Genomic DNA, 21,479 nt, shown 5'->3' with positions numbered 1-21,479 from the left:
TGGCGAGCGGTGAGTTTTTAAATTGGTAAGCTACGAAAATTCTGATAAAATGTCCATAGCGGTAGTATGGCACATCAAAAAACAAGTCTATTTTATATTTGATAAATAATCCATAACAAATGGCTCCAGCGGCTAATAGTTTCAGTAAAAATATTTTCTAATGTAGCACAAACATTTGATTAAAAAAAATACAATTTAAAAAAACATAATTGCAAAAAAAAATTGGAACCCCTAAGGACTCCAACCCTTGCCTTCGTCATTAGAAAGCAACGATCCATAAACGCAGCTATTCCGTGTTTTGGGTCAGGCGCCGAAAAAGTAATTTATAAAACTGAATAATTCATTAGCGTACCGGTGCATTTTTGTTTAAGTCTGATTAATATAACTTGTCTTGAAATAAAACACTATTTCTTTATAAATGAGATAAAAACTTAAAATTTAAAAGTATTCCTTACCGAGTACGATAGTTCAACAAACAAAACATAAATTACGTTTTAAGAATCATTGTTTCATTGACTTTTATATCACATTATTATTCACAAAACGACATAAGCTATACATTTTATAATACTTCAATATATATTCTTAACACTCAACACTAGTAACGTTTTTATCATAACTCAAACTTAATTTTTAAAGTTTAAATGGATGCTGAATAATAACCTACTGCCATCATATGCACAAACTGTCATCATATGCACAAAAACGAATTACAATTAAAAAACAATAAGCGAATCTTTGTTTCTTAAAACGCACTAAAGGATTTATACAGCTACGCTTATATTATGGATTAAAATATCAATTCATTTCGATTAAAATATCAAAATATATTTTTTTTTTAAAGAAAATTTACTTTCAAACCACCGAAACATAAGTATGATCAAGTATTTTTGTAATTTCCGTGTTAAGACATACAAAATATATTCGTTATCTCTATCTCACACATAACGAGTGCGTATATTGTCACCTCCCTTAGACTGTCGTAAGTCAAATTGATGTATTTTAAAGAATACTAGCTTCTTAGAAAAAGTATTGAAAGACTTAATTGCATTAATGAAAGCTGCAAGATTTTACTGTAATCACAAGTGTAATTTTTCGATCAAGATTCTAAAATTTGAGGTTTAAGACGTATTTAAATTAGTGTTTTTTTGTCAGCAGAGTTATCTTGTGTAATCCAGTAGTAATAATTTTGGCCAATAGAGGGGCAACTGGTCGCTGTATGGAATATGATATAAATTTACTTACCCAAGAAAAGTAATATATTTTTTTGGTGATGTGTTTTTTCCTAATAATACTGTAACATAAAACATTACTTTCGTTGTCAAAAAAATATGGTGAGCTGCAAATAATCGATTATAAGGAGCATTTGCCCCTGATATATTTTTCATAATGCATAATCAATCTACAAAATTAAAAATAATGTTCTCGTAGAATAATGTACGTACAAGATGTTTCATTGATAATCGACCTTCAACGGGGGAACCAGAAGTTTGTAGGAAATGACTTGCATGTCTTCGAAAAGCCTTCCACAATGATGATGACCTTGTTGGTTCCATTCGAGTAATTTTATTGATTTTTTTCTTGGGCTCGATGAAGCGTAGATTCAAAGTAAATCTTCTGTGGTTTGTCACAGTTAGTATTTGTAAAGCAGGTAAGCGTTGAATCATTATTTCTTTACAGTTATTCCAATTCACCTGAATCAGTGACACTCCAACTTATATTATTTTTCCTCATAAATATTTACCAACACCTCGGAGTTAGAATAGGGAACTTCAGCTCTATTGGATACAAAAAATGTTTTCTTACGCGCGGTAAAAATTATATGGCATGTGATATTGTTTTTCATAGCTCGCTTGTTACTTGCTTGTTATTCTTTTTCATAGCTTATAGTTTAGAGGTTAAAAGTCATTATTCTGAACGAGGCCTGGTTTTTTGGGCCTAGGAGAGTTGAAACAACGTGTTTCAACTTCTTTCAATTGAATGCAGAAATCAGCTAGTCCACAATAAAAAAAAGAGATATTGGTCTTATTGAGTGCTGAAAGGTCAATTCTATGTTTTTCTTAATACAGCCAGACTGCTTTCTCATAAAAAACTGTAATAATCACCTTCTAAAAGTAGGGTTGATCTGAAATATGGCATTTCTAAATTTGCAGAAAACATCCACAGCTCTAGAAAAATCTTACGGTACATCAAAACTACTACTTAAACTGATCAAATACATAATTGGATACTTGTTTGACATATAAAAAAAACTGAAATGAAACGAAACAAATGAAAACATTATTAAACCTTTTTTTGCCATATTTTTTTTCGTGGCACCACTCTTTACAAGCAGAACACTGAATCCAATCCTTCTTTGGAGGATGTACAATAACTGTATTGCATTGAATGCAAAACCATTCTGTTGAAGCCCCAATCAATGAAGAAGCAGTTAGTGATAATTTTTTTACTATCCTGTGGTAGTTTTTCCTCTGAATATTGATTTTGTGCAGTTTTTGGAGGGATCAAATTTTTAAATTTATTTCAACAGAGAGGGAAAAAATTTTGAGAAGGGAATATGGAAGTCTAGGCATTTACAGGGCTTATGACCTGTCATTGGCTGGTTTAAGTGGCCACTTTACACTCATAAGCCCTGTAAATGCCTAGACTTCCACATTCCCTTCTCAAAAATTTTTCCCTCTCTGTTGAAATAAATTTAAATATGAACAACTCCCTAGGGAGGAAATCCAGCCAGTCTGCAAGCATTTGGACATAATCAAACATTGTTGGATCAAATTTTATTTGCTTTGCGTTAAAAAAATATTTTCTCAAAAAAAAAACATCAAAACCTAAAAAAATCATATTAATTTCACTTTTAAAATGTTAACTGTGCCTTTAAATAGAAATTCATAATATTTTAATAAAACTGCACTACTTAACTTTGCAGAAAAACACTAAAAACGCAGATAATAGTATTACATCAGCCTTTTATTTCATACCTAACTTGTTCGATTTTAACAAATTTAGATTTTTAGCCGTCAAATCACGCAAACTGTAATACCGGTAATTTTTATGTTAAAACATCCAATAAATGGCGGTTCTACTTTTATTTTTTTCATTGATATTTTGTAACAATAGCCGAGATACAGCCAATTTTCTTAGCTTGATCCGAATAATCCGCCTAATCCAAATAGCCTCGGTCTACTTTATTATTTTTTTATCATTTGTCAAAGTCAAAACATTCCAACTGTTTAGTAGATTTGATTATTCACTGTTTTCACAAACTCCAATGGCTGGCTGCTTTCTGCATAACTAAGTTTATTTGACGATCTCAATCTGTATTTAGATGCTAACAACTTGAGAACCATCAGCTACGGTGTATGGTCACAAATCTGATGAGTATAACCAAAGCAATAGCTCGAATTAATTTCATATAGCTTCTCGATCTCGACAGATCAACATCTTGCAAGAATCAAGATAAAAGTGCAAGTAAAGTGTTGTTTTGAACAAATAATTAATTCTGTGAAGCTACCCTTTTCCTAAAAAATACTTATATTATTACAATTTTATACACTCAATTCCTACCATGTTACTTAAAATTTGCCTTTTTTGTCCAATAGTATTTTGTAGTGCCTTTTTATTGTTGCTATTTTTTGTTTGCGTAGTATAAAACATTTTATTACCAATGTGTGAAAGCATTTTAATTTTGCTTTGGAGTATTTTACAATACGCTTCTGTGGGGACAACTGTCACATCAAAAGTAAGAAAATTTTACAAGAAACATAAATGTATTTCCAGAATCTCCGGTAAGAAAAAGTTAGAGAATAAAACCAGAAGATATAAAACACAGCGATAACCAAGGAACTGAATAAAAACTTGCAACAAGAAATACAGTGGTCACATCTCGGAATTTCTAAGAAGGTACCTATTCCCTGTTTTACTATTGTGTTTATGTAAATAATTTGATAAATTCCTTACTCCTTTGAACTCCGTGCATGTTATCTTAAAATTAACTTCTCCTTCTTCATAATTGAAGAGATCCTAAGATCTGTGTAAGAGAAAACTAGTTCTCTTGAGATGAAAAGATCCAGCTGTTCCTTCATTTCTTGGGTGGTCTTCCAAGCGAACGTTTTCTAGATAATATTTTATTGGCTTCTCTGTCATTGCTCACGCTCATCCTGCCCTCGTGAATTTAATTTTACTTTATTTTATTTTTATTTTTTATTTTCTTTTAATTTCACCATACGAACAAGGGGCATTTACAAAAAATATACAGGTATAATAATTTTAAATAAAAAACCAATGCTTTTTTTGTCTACATGGAGAAACATGAAAAAGCATACTACTGTTCAAAATAAAAAGTGTAATTTTTCATAGTAAAAAAAAAAAATGGATTTAAGAAAAGTGATTGAATTTATAAAAGCAAATTGTAAATAATTTAAACAAAAAAAATATATGTATACATATAAAAAAATGGTATTAATAACAAATTAATGTTAAAAACAAACAATACAAATGAGTTAACAGTGAGTATATATAAGATAATAATATAATATATGGTATTGAATACATTGTATTTGTTATTTTTTTATTTGTTTATTTTTCCATACACATATTATTTACATAGAAATATAATTACAAAAATACGCTTTAGAAAAATACATTTTAAAATTAAGCTATAACATGAATTGGAAAAAATGCCCACAAAGACTTAAGCGTCTGAGCGTAGGCCATTCCTTTTTTAGAAAAGTTAATAGCATATATATATGGTATGACATGAACACGAAAAAAAAAGAAAAGAAAAACTAAAATTAACATATGCTGATATTACGAAAATATGATTTATTTGCAGAATGCATTTATTTTTAATTTTAATTAATTTTTTAAAGAATGTGAAGTCCCTAACAGTAGACGATTTTTTTCACATGTCCACTGTGGAGTTTTGGGCAGTAAAAAAATACTATCATCATTTCAACAATGAGCAATTTCAGACCTACGCAACATTGGATACAAAAAACGTTTTCTTACGCCAGGTAAAAATTAGAGAATTAAATTATAGGACAATATTTCTTGAAAATATACGAAACAAATATTTTTATATCCAATTTCCTGTAGCACTGAAGTATAAAACATGGTTTCACGCTACGATATTTCATTGTTTATGAACTGCCACCTGAAGAGTTAGACTAATCATCTCCGTGTACCACCAGGAGTGGTATTCTGGATCTTCTCTACCTACAGGAGAGTGATTAATTTAAGGAATTTTATTTATTTAAGTGATGACACTTTGCTTCACATAATTGCCACACTAATGATTAAACGTCAAAAAATATGAACACGTAAAATCAAACATGATGATTTTCATTTAGAACATTATTGCGACCAAAGCATTATCAAAAACACTTAATTAAGATGAATTGACCAAACCGTATTAGTTTTATTTCCGTTTTTCCAGCATTTTCATACACAATTTGACTTTTAGTTTAAAATGTCGTCACTTAAAAAAAATAAAATAATAATCACTCTCTAGGGGGTAGAAAAGATCCAAAATACCACCCCAGGTTTGAATAAAGTTCTGATAATGATTTTAATAAAAATGTTGCATTTATTTACAGATTCTAAGGACTAGAAATATAAAATGGGGACTCCATATAACCCTTACGTACCAGCCGTACAGGTGCAGAGCTATCCGCCAAATGTTTATCCTCCACCCCCAGCGTACTATTCGCCACCGGTTGCCTACACAACCCCCATCTACACAACTCCACACCACACTTCACACCATGGGATGCACATAGGCCTCCCCCACATGCCTCACCTAGGCCTTCACATGCCCAGTTTTGGATTTCACCATGGATCGCATCATGGCGGACACCATTAAAACTGTACCCGATGTTATCAACACATCGAGCAAACAAAATTGCAAGATTTGTTTCAAATCCTAATGATTACATAATATGTATTGTAAGTCGCCATTTAAACCAGATTACCGTATCCAAATGTTTCTTTAGATGGGAGTAAAAAAAAAAACATTTGCATAGATCGATGCTTTTATATTTTTCTATCTATTGATAAGCTAAACATCAGAGACCTTCGACCCGTTGGCTTAATAAAATTCAATTCATTGTCTCTGATGAAATACATATTAATCCAGAACGTGTCTACAAAGATATAGACATACTAAACATATTATTCGCGCAATCGGTGATCTTCGTTGTGTAATGGCTAAGATACTTGACCCACGCACAGAAGGTTCCGGGTTCGATTTCCGGTGACAACAACAAGTTGAATGTAATTTTTCTCAAGCCTGGGTGTTCTGCGCTGTAATTCACCACTATAATTGGGCCGCCTGGCCTGTTGTGGTACAAATTTTTTAAATTAAAAAATATACATATTTATATACGAGGCATTTATATACGAGTAAGTTGTGTCCGTTTTCTTCCAAATTTAAAAAAAAATGGTAAAGGTCAGAAGAAAGAAAATTTTCTGCTCTAAAAGATATTGTGTTTTATTGTAAGTTACAAATATTAGTTTATTTGCCTTCAAAATGGAATGGAAATTTAAATGTAAATGGTAACAAATATTAGATATTTTTTTATGATAATAATATTATCCAACTGCAGAGATCATATTTATTACTGTTATCTTTAATTTATGGCTCTTATTTTAATATAATTTCCACTGATTTGGTCTCATAGATAAATTTTATGCGAAACAATTTTTTTGTAAAAGAACATACTTTTGAAGACACGTTAATTTGGTTTTTAGGGCGAATTACCTTACATATTGATTAATAAATATAATAATAACTCTATAATAAATGTTTCAAGATATAAACTTGTTATTATTCAGTGAATAACAAGAATTTATAGATTTTTATGTTTTTATTAAGCCTTTCAAATGATGTAAAACAGTAATGTTTGAATAACGTTTTAAATATACTATGCGATTTTTGTTTGTTTTTCATTTATATGAAACCTACGTGTGTAAAATATTTCTTTAAAAATTTGTAAACTATTTTGATTTTACTATTTTTTCTTCTTCTGTAACCATAATTTAACCAAGAAATCTGTTTGGTTTCATTCTTAAAACCTTGTATTTAAACCGTGTTTATGTGTAAAGGACTAAGTAGTAATTACAAGAGTCGCGTACTATTTGTTCGTATGTAACGGAAATGATAGTGAAATACAATTTTCGTAGATACACATATACAAATATACAAAATGAAGACATGACATGCCAAGGAGTCTACATGATTTCTGCATTAAAATAAAATGAAAATGAAATAAAATTGTAAATAAACAAATTAAAAAAAGATTAGTGTACAACATGTAAGTTAACCGAGGATTATTTTAAACTATTCTACGTGAAGGTGGTTAAAGAATGCTGTTCTATGGTTTCAGTGGTCACTTTATACACTGTGTAACATTCACCACTCTGCCCATGTTTAAACATCCACATTTCTTTAACTCTTCCATTTGTTGATTTTAGTGACCGGCCTTGAGTGTCACCTGGGGGCGTTCTGGTGCTCCAGAGGGTAGATACTAACATTTCCTATCACTGTCGACATAAAAGGGTTTGAACTAGGTGATGGATATATTTATTTATTTTATTTATACTTCACCTTGTCTTTCTTGTAGACAATGAGGGAGGGTTTTAGAACGACAGTGGAAGGAACATTGAAAGTTGTAAATGTAAATATTTGTTCGCGCTTTTCCTTACTGAATTTGGTTAGTAGAGGAAGAGATATAATCGATTCGTAATGAAATAAAAAAGTTGCTTGCTTGTATGAGTTTATCCAAAGAAAGACATTTAGATTTTAATACGGATTCGGGTATGTGGTGGATGCTTTCAATGTTGACTTTAGTGAAGTAAAAGAGCCAAAACCTTTATCATTATCATATTTATCAATTTACCACAAAAGTTAACAGATGGAAGAGTTGACGGAATGATGTTTAAACATAGGCAGAATGATGAATGTTAAGCAGTGTGTAATGTGACACTTAAACCAATGACAGGTCATAAGCTCTGTAAATGCCTAGACTTCTATATTCCCTTCTCAAAAGGTTTTTCCTCTCTGTTGCAACAAATTTAGATATCAATAACTCCCTAGGAAGGATATCCAGCCTGTCTACAAACATTTGGAGATAAAATAACTAAATTCATATCAAGAATGTAATTACCAAAGTGGCGACATTATCGAGTCATTTTTTGAAAATCAAAAATTTTGTTCCAAAAACGGAAAAAAAATCTCATGTAAAAACTAAAATATGTTATATGCAACTACTATGGGGTACAGGAAATCAAAGTGACATAAACAGACTACAAAGACAGCAAAATAAAATATTAAAGTTAGTATATGACCTTCCCTATTTAACAGCAACTAGAGAACTCTTTAAACAAACTGAGCAATATATTTATATATTTAATTTTATATAGTTCAGTTATATTTATAACTGAACTCTTTAAACTAGAATCATTAAAATTTATTCATAAATTAGCCACTGATGTCATTGTAGACGGAGAACAAAAACTTGAAAAAAATTGTAGTAAACATGGACACAATACGAGAATATCTGAAGAATATCATACACAACCTTCTAAAACGAGACAAGGATAGTCGAGACTAATAAACTAGGGACTAAAATTATACAATAAACTACCAGACAAAACTATACAAAAGACTCATACAAACTTTTCAAAATATGTAAACAATATTATTATCAATAAGAGAGTATGAATAAAAATAAAATGAATGGGTAATCCGTAAAGGTTAATTTATAAGTTTTCAAAAAAAAATATTTTAAAAAACCATTGGAAAAGAACGGCACCTTTCTTTTTAGAATTCACCCTTAGCTTTGCCAAGCGCTGTATAAAACAAAATACGCAGCAGCGTTGAGAGAATCATTACCGCGCTTCTTCCACATGTAAAATCACTAAAATGTTTTTCCCAACGCAGGCTGATGCAGCAAACTTCCGTCGTCATCACCAGAGTACTTTCGAAACGACCCAAATTTTTACCGGACACGGAGCTATGAGAAGTTACCCATGTAGGTTTAAATTAAAAAATGATAGCTATTGTCCATGCGATGATATTTCTTCACAGAGTATCGAAAATCTGTTATTTCAGTTCCCATTTTTCAGTTTATAACGCCATAATCTTGAAGCAGAATGCAGGAAAGAAGGAATATCCTTAATAGATATTCACATTGTCGTTAAAAGTAGTAATCAGGCGTTATTGTTCTTAGACTTTGCAACAATGGTGATTGGACTCATAAAGCTAATAAACCAAAATCAGTGATCGAATAACGAATTTTTCCTAGTACCATAGCTTTGTACACAGGGTTGCCAATTTGTGGGGAATTTCAACTCGATTGGGGGTTTTGTGGGGTTTGTTTGTTTGCGGGGAAAATGCGGGGATTTTAACATTTTACCAGGTTGTTAAAAGTTGTTGATAAAAAAGCGCAAGATAATCCCAAGGGAGGTTATGAACAAAATTCGTTTAAATTCTTCTTAAGAGCCCACAAACGTCACCTCAAAATATCGAGGATGATTAGACCTTAAGTCTATTTTGTTTGAATAAAAAAATATTGTAATATTATATGTGCATGAATGGCAAACTTACCGATGGTGGACCTTCGCTAAACTTACGATTCTAGCCAGTTTTTTTTTTCATGTTATTATATACATATTTTATCAAAACTGAGTTTTCTTTCTTGAGATAATTATGTGGGAAATTCGTGGGAAATCAGGACTTTGTCTTCTCCCCATTTGGGTTATTTGATCTAGATTTTTGGGGAATTTGGAAAATTAGCATTAGCAACGCTGCTTGTACATGACAAGTAAGGCCACTAATTACAGGGGTCCAAACACATATAAAGTTTTAAAAAAACTGGTTGATTAACCCATGTTTTGTTACTGTAAGAGAAACTGTAGTAGCGTGATTAATAGATATATCATTTCGAATTATGACACTCAAATTACATGCATGAACAAATGAGTCATTTAACTTTAATAGAATGTGGAAATGGTAAATATTGGGTTATCAGATAAAGAACGTACGTATTGTGGTTCTTGATAAAGATATGACACAAACAGCAGCTAAATGTGTATTATATCTCTGTGTGACAGGAAAACGACAGTTCTATTAAAAAATGGATTAATTCTATATTGTTCTGTGAACATAAGATTTCGGACAAAATATTTTTCAAAGTGAATTAAAAGTGAAAACTATCGAACAGGAAAATTATATAAAAGCAGGTACCTACATCATTTACTTATTTGAAATAAGAATAGAATTTTGCATAAAGGCATCACCATAGAATTTTAATACAGTCCTGAAACCGTATACTCACATCAAACTGAAGCCGACAAAACTACTCATTCATGGGTAGTTTTATGTTTTTGCCATTAGTTACTCTGTAGACGTCTCTTAAATACGCAACTGCCGAATTAAATTCAATTACGATGTGTTGTGTCGTTTTTAAGTGTCAAAATACTGCTGGGATTAAAAGAGAAGAGGGTGTAATCACATTCAATGTGTAAGTAGCGAATTCACTAATAATACTATTGATGAATTCGATTATTTTGTCGTCTGTCAGATTGTTAAACAAAAATAAAACAAGGCGGACAATTTGGTAGTACTTGCCAGGGTAGTCAAATTTTTCACCCGGATTGCTATTAATAAGCCTTAGTATTAAACTGTATTAATTGTACTAAATTACCATATGATTATTTGATGTTTATTTTACGTTTGCCTAATAAAAGTAAGTACCTGATTTTTTTATACTCCCGTCAGTCAAAAATTTTATGTGCTAAAACATAACATAACAATAAATTCCAATTTTACTCACAGAATATTTTTTTGAAATTACTGGTTATTATACCAATATGCACAAAAAAAATTGTGTAGGATAGTTTTGACAGTTAGACACGCATGCATAAAGTTACTATGTAATAATATAATAAAATAAGCAATACATTTTCAGTAAATTATAACGTTTCATTGATTGCCAAATTTATTGAATAAAATACTAAATTCACATTAACAAGAATAGTGTAAGTTATTAACGACTTTTAGGAAATGGTCCAAAAATTAAAATATTTTGAGTTAATAATACGCAAGAACTCACGAATTTCTCTTTTAATAATATAAAAAAAATTACTGCGTGTGACAGGCATGTTTGTTTTATTTTTTGTTTGACACTTTATATACATATACAATATATATACATATAAGGGCGGGCATATTGCCTTAAGGCAATTTCTTCCTACCTACTCAAACCGTTCAGTTTGAGAAAATTATAAATATATGGACATATTGAATCTTACAATTTTATACGAAATTAAGAAACAAAGATTAACAAAATAAAAATATATTTAAAAAAAATTAACACTATACTATGAAGAGATGAGAGGGGATGGGAAGGAAAGAAGAAGGATAAAGGAACAATTTAAATATTTAGATAGTGACATTTCAATCTTGACTTAAATGTAAATAAAGAAGGGGCATTCATAACATAACATTCATAACTCTAACATTCATCATCAGTGGCGCTACAGCCCGTTGTGGGCCCTAGCCTCCTCCAGAATTTGTCTCCATTCGTCCCTGCACCCCGTGGCTCTTCTCCAGTTCGTCGGGCCAATCGCTCTAATGTCACTTTCCACATTATCTAGCCATCTTAATTTTGGTCTGCCTCTACTCCGTCTGCCTTCTGGAGCGGTATAAAGAATCTTTTTTTGGGTACGGTTATCATTCATTCTGTGTACATGGCCCAACCATTGTAATCTTCTTATTTGGATGAATTGTGTAATGTTAGGTTCGCCATAAAGTGCCTCTAATTCATGATTAAACCGTCTCCTCCACACTCCGTTTTGGTTGACAGCACCAAATATCTTCCCTAATATTTTTCTTTCGAATATTAATACCATATTTTCATCTCTTTTAGTCATGTTTAGTTTCTCAGTTTAGTAATGACCGGTCTGAGGAGAGTTTTGTAAATAATGGTCTCAGTTTTTCTAGTGAGAAATTTGGATCCCAGATATTTAAACAAGCCATAATAACATCTGTTTGCTGCCTAACTTCTCTAACATTAGTGGGTAGATTATTCCACAGTCGAGCGGCTACTACTGTGAAAGAGGAGGCAAGAAAATTAGGTCGATGACAGGGTATTAAAAGAGTTCACTCGTTACTAGAACGAAGAGATAGTCCGTGTTGTGAAAGAGGTTGGATGAGCTCTTTCAGATAAACAGGCGAAGTGGGATTATTTAAAATATTGTGACAATGTGAATGTTTTTTCTATGCCTGATACTGAGCCAGTGTAGTTGCGTGCTATACTCGGTTATGCTATACTCGGTTACGATAAAAGTATATATGACGCTCAAAAGTAAAAAAAAAGTAATTGGCATCTAAAAAATTATAAAACTTTATATAGGTTGAAACGCGCAATAAGCATAATAAAAAACTGAATTCCTAAAAATATTATTTTATAGGTTACTTATTAAATCAATATTCATGCATAGGTGCAGAAAACGAGGAAGACCGAGAAAGACATGGTATAACCGAATTCAACAAATACTTAAAGATTGACATGCCGAAAGTCAAAATAATCGTCACGCGTAGAGGAAACGAGTTCTGTATGTTAGTACAGAGTTATGTGGCATTTTATCCTCCCTGCCCACCCCCACAAGGAAACGGCGCGGCGTGATGCTTTGTTTGTTTGTCTATGCAAAATACAAAGGCTTGGATTTAAAGGGTTAAGTAATCATATTGAACCTGTATAAAAAAAAGAATTAGTTGTAAAATAATAATGGTAATTTTAAATTATTGTAGAGCATTCTGAAGATGGGTAACTGTCTAAAGCCACACCGCACAGTTTACCATAGTCAGCAACACCATGTTATACAAGGGCCTCACGCTACAACACACCATGAAGTACATCACCAGATAACCTGGGGCCACAATGGACATTATGGTTCTACACATCATGGTGGTCTTCATGGGGGTCATCACGGGGGCCATTTTGGAGGTCATCATGGGGGGCATCTTGGAGGTCATCACGGGGGCCATTTCGGAGGTCATCATGGGGGGCACCATGGGGGTCATCACGGGGGGCACCATGGTGGTCATCATGGTGGACATCATGGAGGACATCATTAAAGACACCGTGAGACCGTGGACTATGGACTCTTGTTACAATAATAAAAAAAAAAGTAAATTAAGTAAAGATAAATGAGCAAAATATGGTTTGCATTTAATGATGACAGCATTTGCAATATTCTCGCCACGTGTTGGAACTTTCAGTGGCAATAATCCTTAAAGTTCTTCTTTAGAATAGGAAGACGAAATTAATCGAACGAAAGTGAAACTTGCGCATGTAGCCCGCGAGCCGCAGTTTGCCGACCTCTGCTCTAGAGGATAGAAAAGATTCAGAATACCACCACAGAAGACCCAATTCCAGTGGTGAATTACAGCACAGAAACCCTCGGCCCGAATTTAATTTTTGTGTTCTCACCAGGAATCGAACTTGGAACCTTCCGTGCTTGGGTCAAATATCTTAGCCATTACACCGCGGAGATTTATGTACTATGTCCGTATGTTTTAACATTCATTACTATCCTAAACTTCTTATACAAGTTGGTTATTATAGTAATATTTTTTATAAATGTATTTTTTGCCAACTAAAATGATGTTTAAAACAAGTTGGCAATAGGTACGTATTTATAATATAACTAGCTGGCCCGACAGACGTTGTCCTGCCCGAACGTTGGCTTGCCTGCTATTAGCTTAGTAAAAGACTTTTTATTGATAAGTAGGTACCTAGGTACTTGTTTGTGATTGAATTCCAAAACTAAAAATTATTAATATTAAATTTATATAATTAATGGTTGAATACCAAAACATAAATATGTTTTTAAACATGGCATTCTTTTTGCAAATGTCAAACTCAGAGGGAATAAAATTTTTAAAAATGTATTGAATTTAATATTATTTTAGTATTACCAAAAATCCAGTTAAAATAAATAAATGGATACAAATTATAAGGAATTCAAGGAAAGAATCTGATTGAGATACACAAAAATCAAATTCTGTTTGTAAACATTCAAAAACAAACTTTTTTATACACAAAAAAAACTAAACATTTCCTTTTTTTTTCAATGCATTCTACTCGAATGCAACCCTGGTAGATCGATCAATTAAACATTTATGCTCTTTACTTCTTTTTTACACATAAGATTGAAGATTTTAATATCAACGAGCACGCACAGCGCAAAGATCTACATTTCTCTGAAAACCGCACGTAAATCGGTTAATCCGTTTAGAAGGAGTTCAATGACATCACACGTACAGAGGAATATATAAATAAATATATTATTAATATCTGGTCAAAAATCGGACTTAAGTTTTTTTAACATTATTTAAGTAATGGAGTTGGGACTTGGGTCTCAAAAAAACGCATATTTAATTATATTGTGATTACATAAATAAACAAATTGGTAGATATTTGAAGACTTATTGAGATATTTTTAATTTGTTTATTGCCTTAATATTATTGTAAAATTTATTGCTAATTTGTTTGGTGATACATTTTTTCGTTGTTTATTTAATGATAATTAAAATATTTGTTCTTTAACTTGATATTACTTTACTTTTAATTAAGACATAATTAATTAAAAGGTGGAACTAACGAGATATTAAAGAAAAGTAAACAAGCCTGTATGGTAAGTAATTTATTTGGCAACAATATTTTAAGTATGTCTAAATTTTTGTAGACAGGCTGGATTTCCTCCCTAAGGAGTAATTTACATGTAAAATTTATTTATTTATTTATTTTGTTCATTAACGCCCAAAAGGCATTAAAAAAAAAAGAAATATATGCGAACATACTAAATAATAAACAGAATATACAGAGAAAAAAAAATGAGATATGATAAAAAGTTTTACAAAGTAAAAAAAAAACAATAATAACAAAGGTATGCAAGAAAAAACAGTAAGCATATAAACAAAAAATGTAAAGATATAAGCTTATGACATAAATTCTGTAAAGCAAACAATAAATAAAGTGTTGCGGTAAGCAAGAAAGACATTTTTAAGTTAAATTAATAAACAAGCAAGCATATACTATCACGAAAAAATAAGAAATTAAAATATGTATCTATGAAATGCGTATTTGCCAATACTTCAATGCCATTTGATATAAATTTGTTGCAACGGGAAGGGAAAACGTTTTTTGAGAAGAGGAAATTGAAGTCTAGGCATCTCCAGGGCTTATGACCTGTCATTGGCTGGATTAAGTGGCCACTTTACTGGAACATGCCCATGTTTAAACGTCCACATTTTCTCAACTCATCCACCTGTTGACTTTTGTGAAGTAAAAGAGCACCCAGCTTTATCTGCTATCTTCAGACGCACGGTTTACAAATATTATAACAATCAATATTTTTTAAAGTTTGTCCAAATTTTTGTAGACAAGGACTGGATTCAACTCCCTAGGGATATGTTTATATTACATTAAATATAGCATAAATAAGGGTGTCAGCTCTTTAACTTTACAAAAATCAACAGATAAAAGAACTGAAGGAATATAGATGTTCAAATATGGGCAGAATGGTGAATGTTACACAGTGTGTAAAGTAGCTACTTAAACCAGCCAATGACAGGGTATAAGCCCTGTAGATGCCTAGACTTCTATATTACCTTCTCGCAAACGTTCTTCGTCTCTGTTGTAATATGTCAATATCATAACTATTTTTGAAAAACGCATAACGTACCGATGGATAAAAATTCATTCTGACATTAATAATATACAGATTGAAATAAAATTTATAATATGAATGATTAAAATAAAATAAAATTATAGTTCATAAGTATAAAATTCATCTTACATACACATGTTAACATTAATAATGGTTGACTGTACAGAGCTGCTTGGTTTAATAACAATACATGTGCCAGCCAGGATTTGTAGACGGTACCACCTGTTTCATGTACCAATAAGTAAAACATCGTATGTTAAAAATGCTTTTTTTCGTAGGACTTTTTCAATGTACAATACAAAATTTAAAAATATAGATTATACAAACATCACTCTGTCAGATTTAAAATTTACACTAAAAATGTATTATGTAACTTAGTAGACATTATAATAATAAATATGTACATCTCCCCCCCCCCCCCCCCTCCTTATCCTCTCTTCAGGCATTTTTGTCCTTATCCCGCCCAATTTACAGTAACTTAATGTTCTTAAAATTAATATTTAAAAAATCTTTGATTATTGAGTACTTGAAAATAACATTTTTATATGTATAAATTGTATGTATTTATTTGATATGTAATATATATTTTCTTTACTAACTTTGTATACTATGTGGAAATCTGTTATTAGTTCTGAGTTTATACACTATATCTGTTTGTTTACTAAAAATATGTATGTAGAACTGTTGATTTCCCTAACAAAATAAAAATAAAATAAAATAAAATAATACAATTTACATTACTTAGCTTCTAAAAAAAACAAAATCGGTTCAGATTTGAGGTGTCAAAACGGGACAACGAAATGTTGTTTTTAGTTGGGCATAATCTGTCCGACGTGCAGTTGTCTTTTTCGCACGGAATCGGAGAGGCATCTGTGAAAGAATGACAGAAAAACCCTATTCACCAAAATTTCCTGTCGCCGCATAATATCCTCAGAAAGACTTTACTGTAGAGGTATAAAAAAGCTTATACAAAATTTTAATAGATGGCATTGATAAAAATAAAAATTTATTTGAAATTGAATTTTTGTTCACTAACAGATGTCACTGCTTGAGACCATACGTTGATATTTTTTTAAATGTTAGTTTTATGGCGGGCTACCAGCTACTTTTACTTCTACTACCACACGCCATTTCTCCGTAGGGGTAGGTAGAGAGAATGGACCGCCACACACGTCTATCCTGGCATATATTTCTAGCTTCTTCCTCATTCATACATCTTGTCATACATGTCCTTCGGTTTCTTCTGCTTTTGATATGACTAGACTTGATTTTGGTTTATCTGATCAAGGCCACGTCTTTCTTGGTCGTCCTCGTCTCACGTTACCGTTCATTTTCGTTATTTAGACTTGTTTTAACATTCTTTCGTCATCCATACGTTCTACATTACCGAACCAACTCCGAGAACTTTTCTTTATCGAATCAATTATACCTGACTCCGACTCAAAATGAATTATTCGTAACCCTGGCGTGCATAAAATGACACCTGCTGAAAGAAACTCTTTTTTTCCCCTTTTAGAGGTATTTACAATAAGTAAAAGAAGTTTTCATTGAGATGATGTAATTATCACCTTTATCATAATACCCTTTCCGGATCTAATGATGCACAGGGCATTGCATTGGTACACCAATCGCAGCGTATCTTGATCATTTTTGTTTAATCTTTTTTTTTGTTACACGAAGGTAAGATGATGAGTCTTACGCTTCAGATGTCAGTCCAGGGACCGTGAAATATTCGAGTGTAAAAACACCTTTTAAAATAAATATTTCATGTCGACCATGTCGGGAATCGAATCCGAGACCTCTTGCGTGGCAGCAAACGCGGGCCGACAACTGAGACGATGTAAACAAAGGGAAATTAGAAAATATGTAAATAATTTAATAATCACGTTATTTATTAGTTTCTTAAAATTATTTAGCTGTTTTTGAAATCTGATACAAAGTATGGATGATTTAGCAAAATAAAAAAACAAATACCTAGACATATACAGGTGTTCATTAAACCCTGTCACATCCGAAACCACGATGATCTGTATGAGCAAGAAGACATATTGTGTATTCTTCTTCTTCTTATGGTTCCTCTCCCCGATGGAGGTTGGAAATCATCATTGCGATTCTTACTTTATTGGCAGCTGCCCTGAACAAGGACTGAGTGCTGCAATGGAACCAGTCGCGCAAGTTTTTAAGCCAAGAGATGCGCCTTCTACCTGCACTGCGTCTCCCTTCAATCCTTCCCTGTAGAATGACTTGTAAAATTTTATATTTTTCGCCTCTCATCACATGCCCAAAGTACTCAAGTTTTCTTTTCTTTATAGTGTTTACCGTGTATTATATCTTCTGATTTTTTTTCTTCTGACCTTTTTCATTGCAACGATCCACTTATAATAATTACCCGGTGTTTAATTTTGTGAGAACAATAGTTGATTAAAAGAAGGAATGATTTATGTTTAGGATGGTGTTAGCTTCTAATAAAACGTATCCCATCAGTACGTTCCACGGTGGATTCATATTTGTGTGCTATGGTGATATTTCATTTGTGTCCAGGTGGAAAAACCCTGGATGTGTCTAAACTCGATGGCTACATTCTGGCCTCGTAGTGCAGGGGGTTGGCGCGTACGCCTACCATGCGCAGGGTCCCGGGTTCGTATTTATGATAAAAATGTGGCTTAACTTTGCAATATTTCATTCCCCCAGAGCAAGTACTTTATTACCTCACCTTTTTGCAACAGATGGTCGAAGTAGATGCATTTGGAGTTTCTATTTAGTGCCCTATGCACATCCGGTTGCACATAAGGAGTTTGATGACATGATGACTATGGTGAAAGTATATACTAAACATGAGTAAAAACAGCAGCTTTTCGAAAAAATTACAAAATGAGTTTAATATCAGATAATGTTCCATAAGAACTTTCGAACAATTATAAAGCAAAAAGCAATTTAAAAAAAATTCAGTACAAATAACTATGTTATTTTTTTTTAGTTTTTAGGGCAGTAACACTGTATCTAGAAATTAATAAGCAAACACACTGTGTAAATATGACACGCACAAGTTTTGTGATTATAAACAAAGTAATTACATGTTGTTTTTTTATTTATGATTATTTAGTTTTTTTTACATTTGCATAAAGATGATAAATATAAAAAAGTGTCATATTTCAAAATAGGAGTTTTGCAAATAGTTGCTTTTTTGTTTATGAACGCAGCATACTGAAATTCGCATGTTAGTGTAATTAATGTCCTGACGAAGAGACGGCTACGTTTTGAAACCGGTAAACACAAAAAGTCGGTAAGTGTTTATTTAAAAACATTTAGTTTGTAAATAAACAATTACCCACTTAAAAAAAAAAAAAAAAAATTTAAAAAAAGGATTACAGATTATCTAAATCTACGAATGGATAGCCCGTTTCACTGTCTACCGGAAACAGCTTTTTGCGAGCAGAGGGAGGGTTGTAAGATGACGTCACAGCGCTGCGCGTGAGGGTCTAAATTTGGGCTTGTGTGGGCACGGCGCACCGTTAGATATTGAATATATATTATGAAAAGCATAATTTTCTTATAACATTTCTACTTTCTTTCTGACAAGCAAAACAAAATAATTTCCCAAGAGGGCAATATATGTTATTCCGCATTCACAAAATAAAGATTCAACTGGAGTATCAAGCATACTCCCGCATAGATTTTTAAAAATTACTATAAGCATATATATAAACAACAAAACCAGAAAGGACAATGAATAAAAATACGTATACAAAAATAATTCCAATATTTTATTTTATTGACATAAACGGCAAATCTGCCTTTTACAAACATTTATAATACTAACATATTTGGCTTAGTATATATATATTTTTAAAAAACACAAATTTCCTTATACCCTAGATTTATAAAAAAAATTAAACCTGAAAATTTGCCAAAATTATATTTTAAAAAATAACCTTAAAATTATACAGCATATTCAGTAGAAAGTTTAATTAATAAAATATTCTACAGTAATACAACAAGAAATCATAAGTAGGTACTGAAAATATGCTAAAATAACATAAAATGTTTGTTGTTTAACACAAAATTAAACTAAATAAACTTTACATATATAAATTGAAACAAACACTATCAGAAAAACCCCCCCAAAAACCTGATAATACCTATTTACAAATTCCCAGCACCAATAAAAATTGAGAATTATTTTGAACTTGAACTTCTAACGAGTTCGAATAGAAGTATTTAGATAGTTAAAGTACAGTATAAATATGAAGGTGTCGTCATTCTAGGTTCGAAGTACGAATGTGAAGATAAAAAGCACTGTAAATTCAGAATTGATTTGAATAATGTTATTATTGTTTTATCGACAGTAGGAATTATGTTGATTTCAGTGAGAATTTTGTATGAATAATGCGCGCAGGCGTGTCGACAATACGTCTATCTCGTTCCTTCTCTTCACATGGAATTTACACGGCACTGTAGGTAGTAGGTATCTATTTTTACAAAGTTCAGTTAGAGGCGAAACTTTGTCCCGTGCGATCCTTCCGCGAGCGCTCTAGCGGCGTTTTATCGAAGTTATTCATGTTCCCGGCATTTTTGCGATAATATTTTTCAATATTCGGAATTCAATTAAAATTTTAACCGTGTTTCCAGGAAGACGTTCTGACGATGAACTCGTAAAATTGTATTAAAAACTTTTATCTTTATATCCACGTATTTCTACCTGTTGATATTGTTGAAAGTTACGCTTCAAACTGTGTTGTAATCCATTTGACAGTTGTGTTCTAAATTCAAAATAGTTTATTTTTTAATTAGGTGTTATTTTGTGATTGTTTCAAACCTGTTGAATGACAGATTCGTTCGTGACAATTTTAAAAGTTAAAAATTACCAAAGGATTTGAGACACTTTAATGTAAGTACCCCACTGTTGAAGCTAATATTTTTGTTATCTGTGTGAATAATATTTACAACAATATTTTTGTTATAAATTACAAATAATTGAAAATATATGAGAGTATTACGAGTATTATATAAGTTATCACAACTCTTGTGATTTTTTGTTTACATTCAGGTATACTACTATTATTGTTCAAGCCGGTTTCTTGATCATTCCTAGTTATTTTTTATCTAACCGAAAGACGTCGAAAACATGTGAGAAACACGTTGTTAAGAGAGGTTATTAATTAATGAATACATTTTAATACACGTTATTATTATACAAAATTTGGTCCGGCTTACATGGGTACATACCTCGTTCTCCAGGCCATTGCATTGAAATATTAATTTATCAACTTTATTAGTGAATAAATTTATTTAAAGAAAATGAAACAAAAAATAACGAAAAATAAATGTATCAATATACATGAAGAGTACATACAAACTACTTAATATTATAGTTAAGTTTACAATTAGCCTTTTTTTTTAAATTACCAGTTAGTATGAAATTCCAATCCACATCATGCTATTAACTGTAAAAGTAACAAGTTAGTTGTTAATAGTAAAGTTTTTAACTGGTTAACGACTAATAACAACAAAAAAAATACAATCTAAGTAGACACGGTCCATTCAAATCTTTAATAAACCTGGTCTAATGTGTAAGTAACAATACGTTTTCATACAAAGCATTCGAATGTGTGTGTTTGCACAAACAAAAAAAGTGTGATTACTTGATTCACGGGCAGGCACTAACACATTGACCTGGGGTTATTAAACGTTCGAAGGCACTGTACTAGATACTGGATACCCACCCACGTCCGCGTCCCCACGTG

General features: G+C 31.7%; 2 long non-coding RNA genes across 2 annotated transcripts; both read left to right on the top strand.

The window, feature by feature from the left end:
• Nucleotides 1-3,345: 3,345 nt before the first annotated feature.
• On the top strand, nt 3,346-6,437 carry LOC148272314 (uncharacterized). The gene is made up of 3 exons (XR_015824875.1): nt 3,346-3,468; nt 3,778-3,900; nt 5,595-6,437. It is a non-coding gene; the product is annotated as an uncharacterized LOC148272314 (long non-coding RNA).
• Nucleotides 6,438-10,039: 3,602 nt separating this feature from the next.
• Nucleotides 10,040-14,610, top strand: LOC148272313 (uncharacterized). The gene is made up of 2 exons (XR_015824874.1): nt 10,040-10,239; nt 12,812-14,610. It is a non-coding gene; the product is annotated as an uncharacterized LOC148272313 (long non-coding RNA).
• The last annotated feature ends 6,869 nt before the right edge of the window (nt 14,611-21,479 follow it).

This window comes from Micrasema longulum, unplaced genomic scaffold (genome assembly GCF_059751315.1).
Source record: "Micrasema longulum isolate JH-2025_06_02 unplaced genomic scaffold, ASM5975131v1 h1tg002382l, whole genome shotgun sequence".
In the NCBI taxonomy this organism is placed as follows: Eukaryota; Metazoa; Arthropoda; class Insecta; order Trichoptera; family Brachycentridae; genus Micrasema; species Micrasema longulum.
The sequence above is the reverse complement of the archived record's forward strand: the minus strand, read 5'-3'. Positions and strand labels throughout refer to the sequence as shown.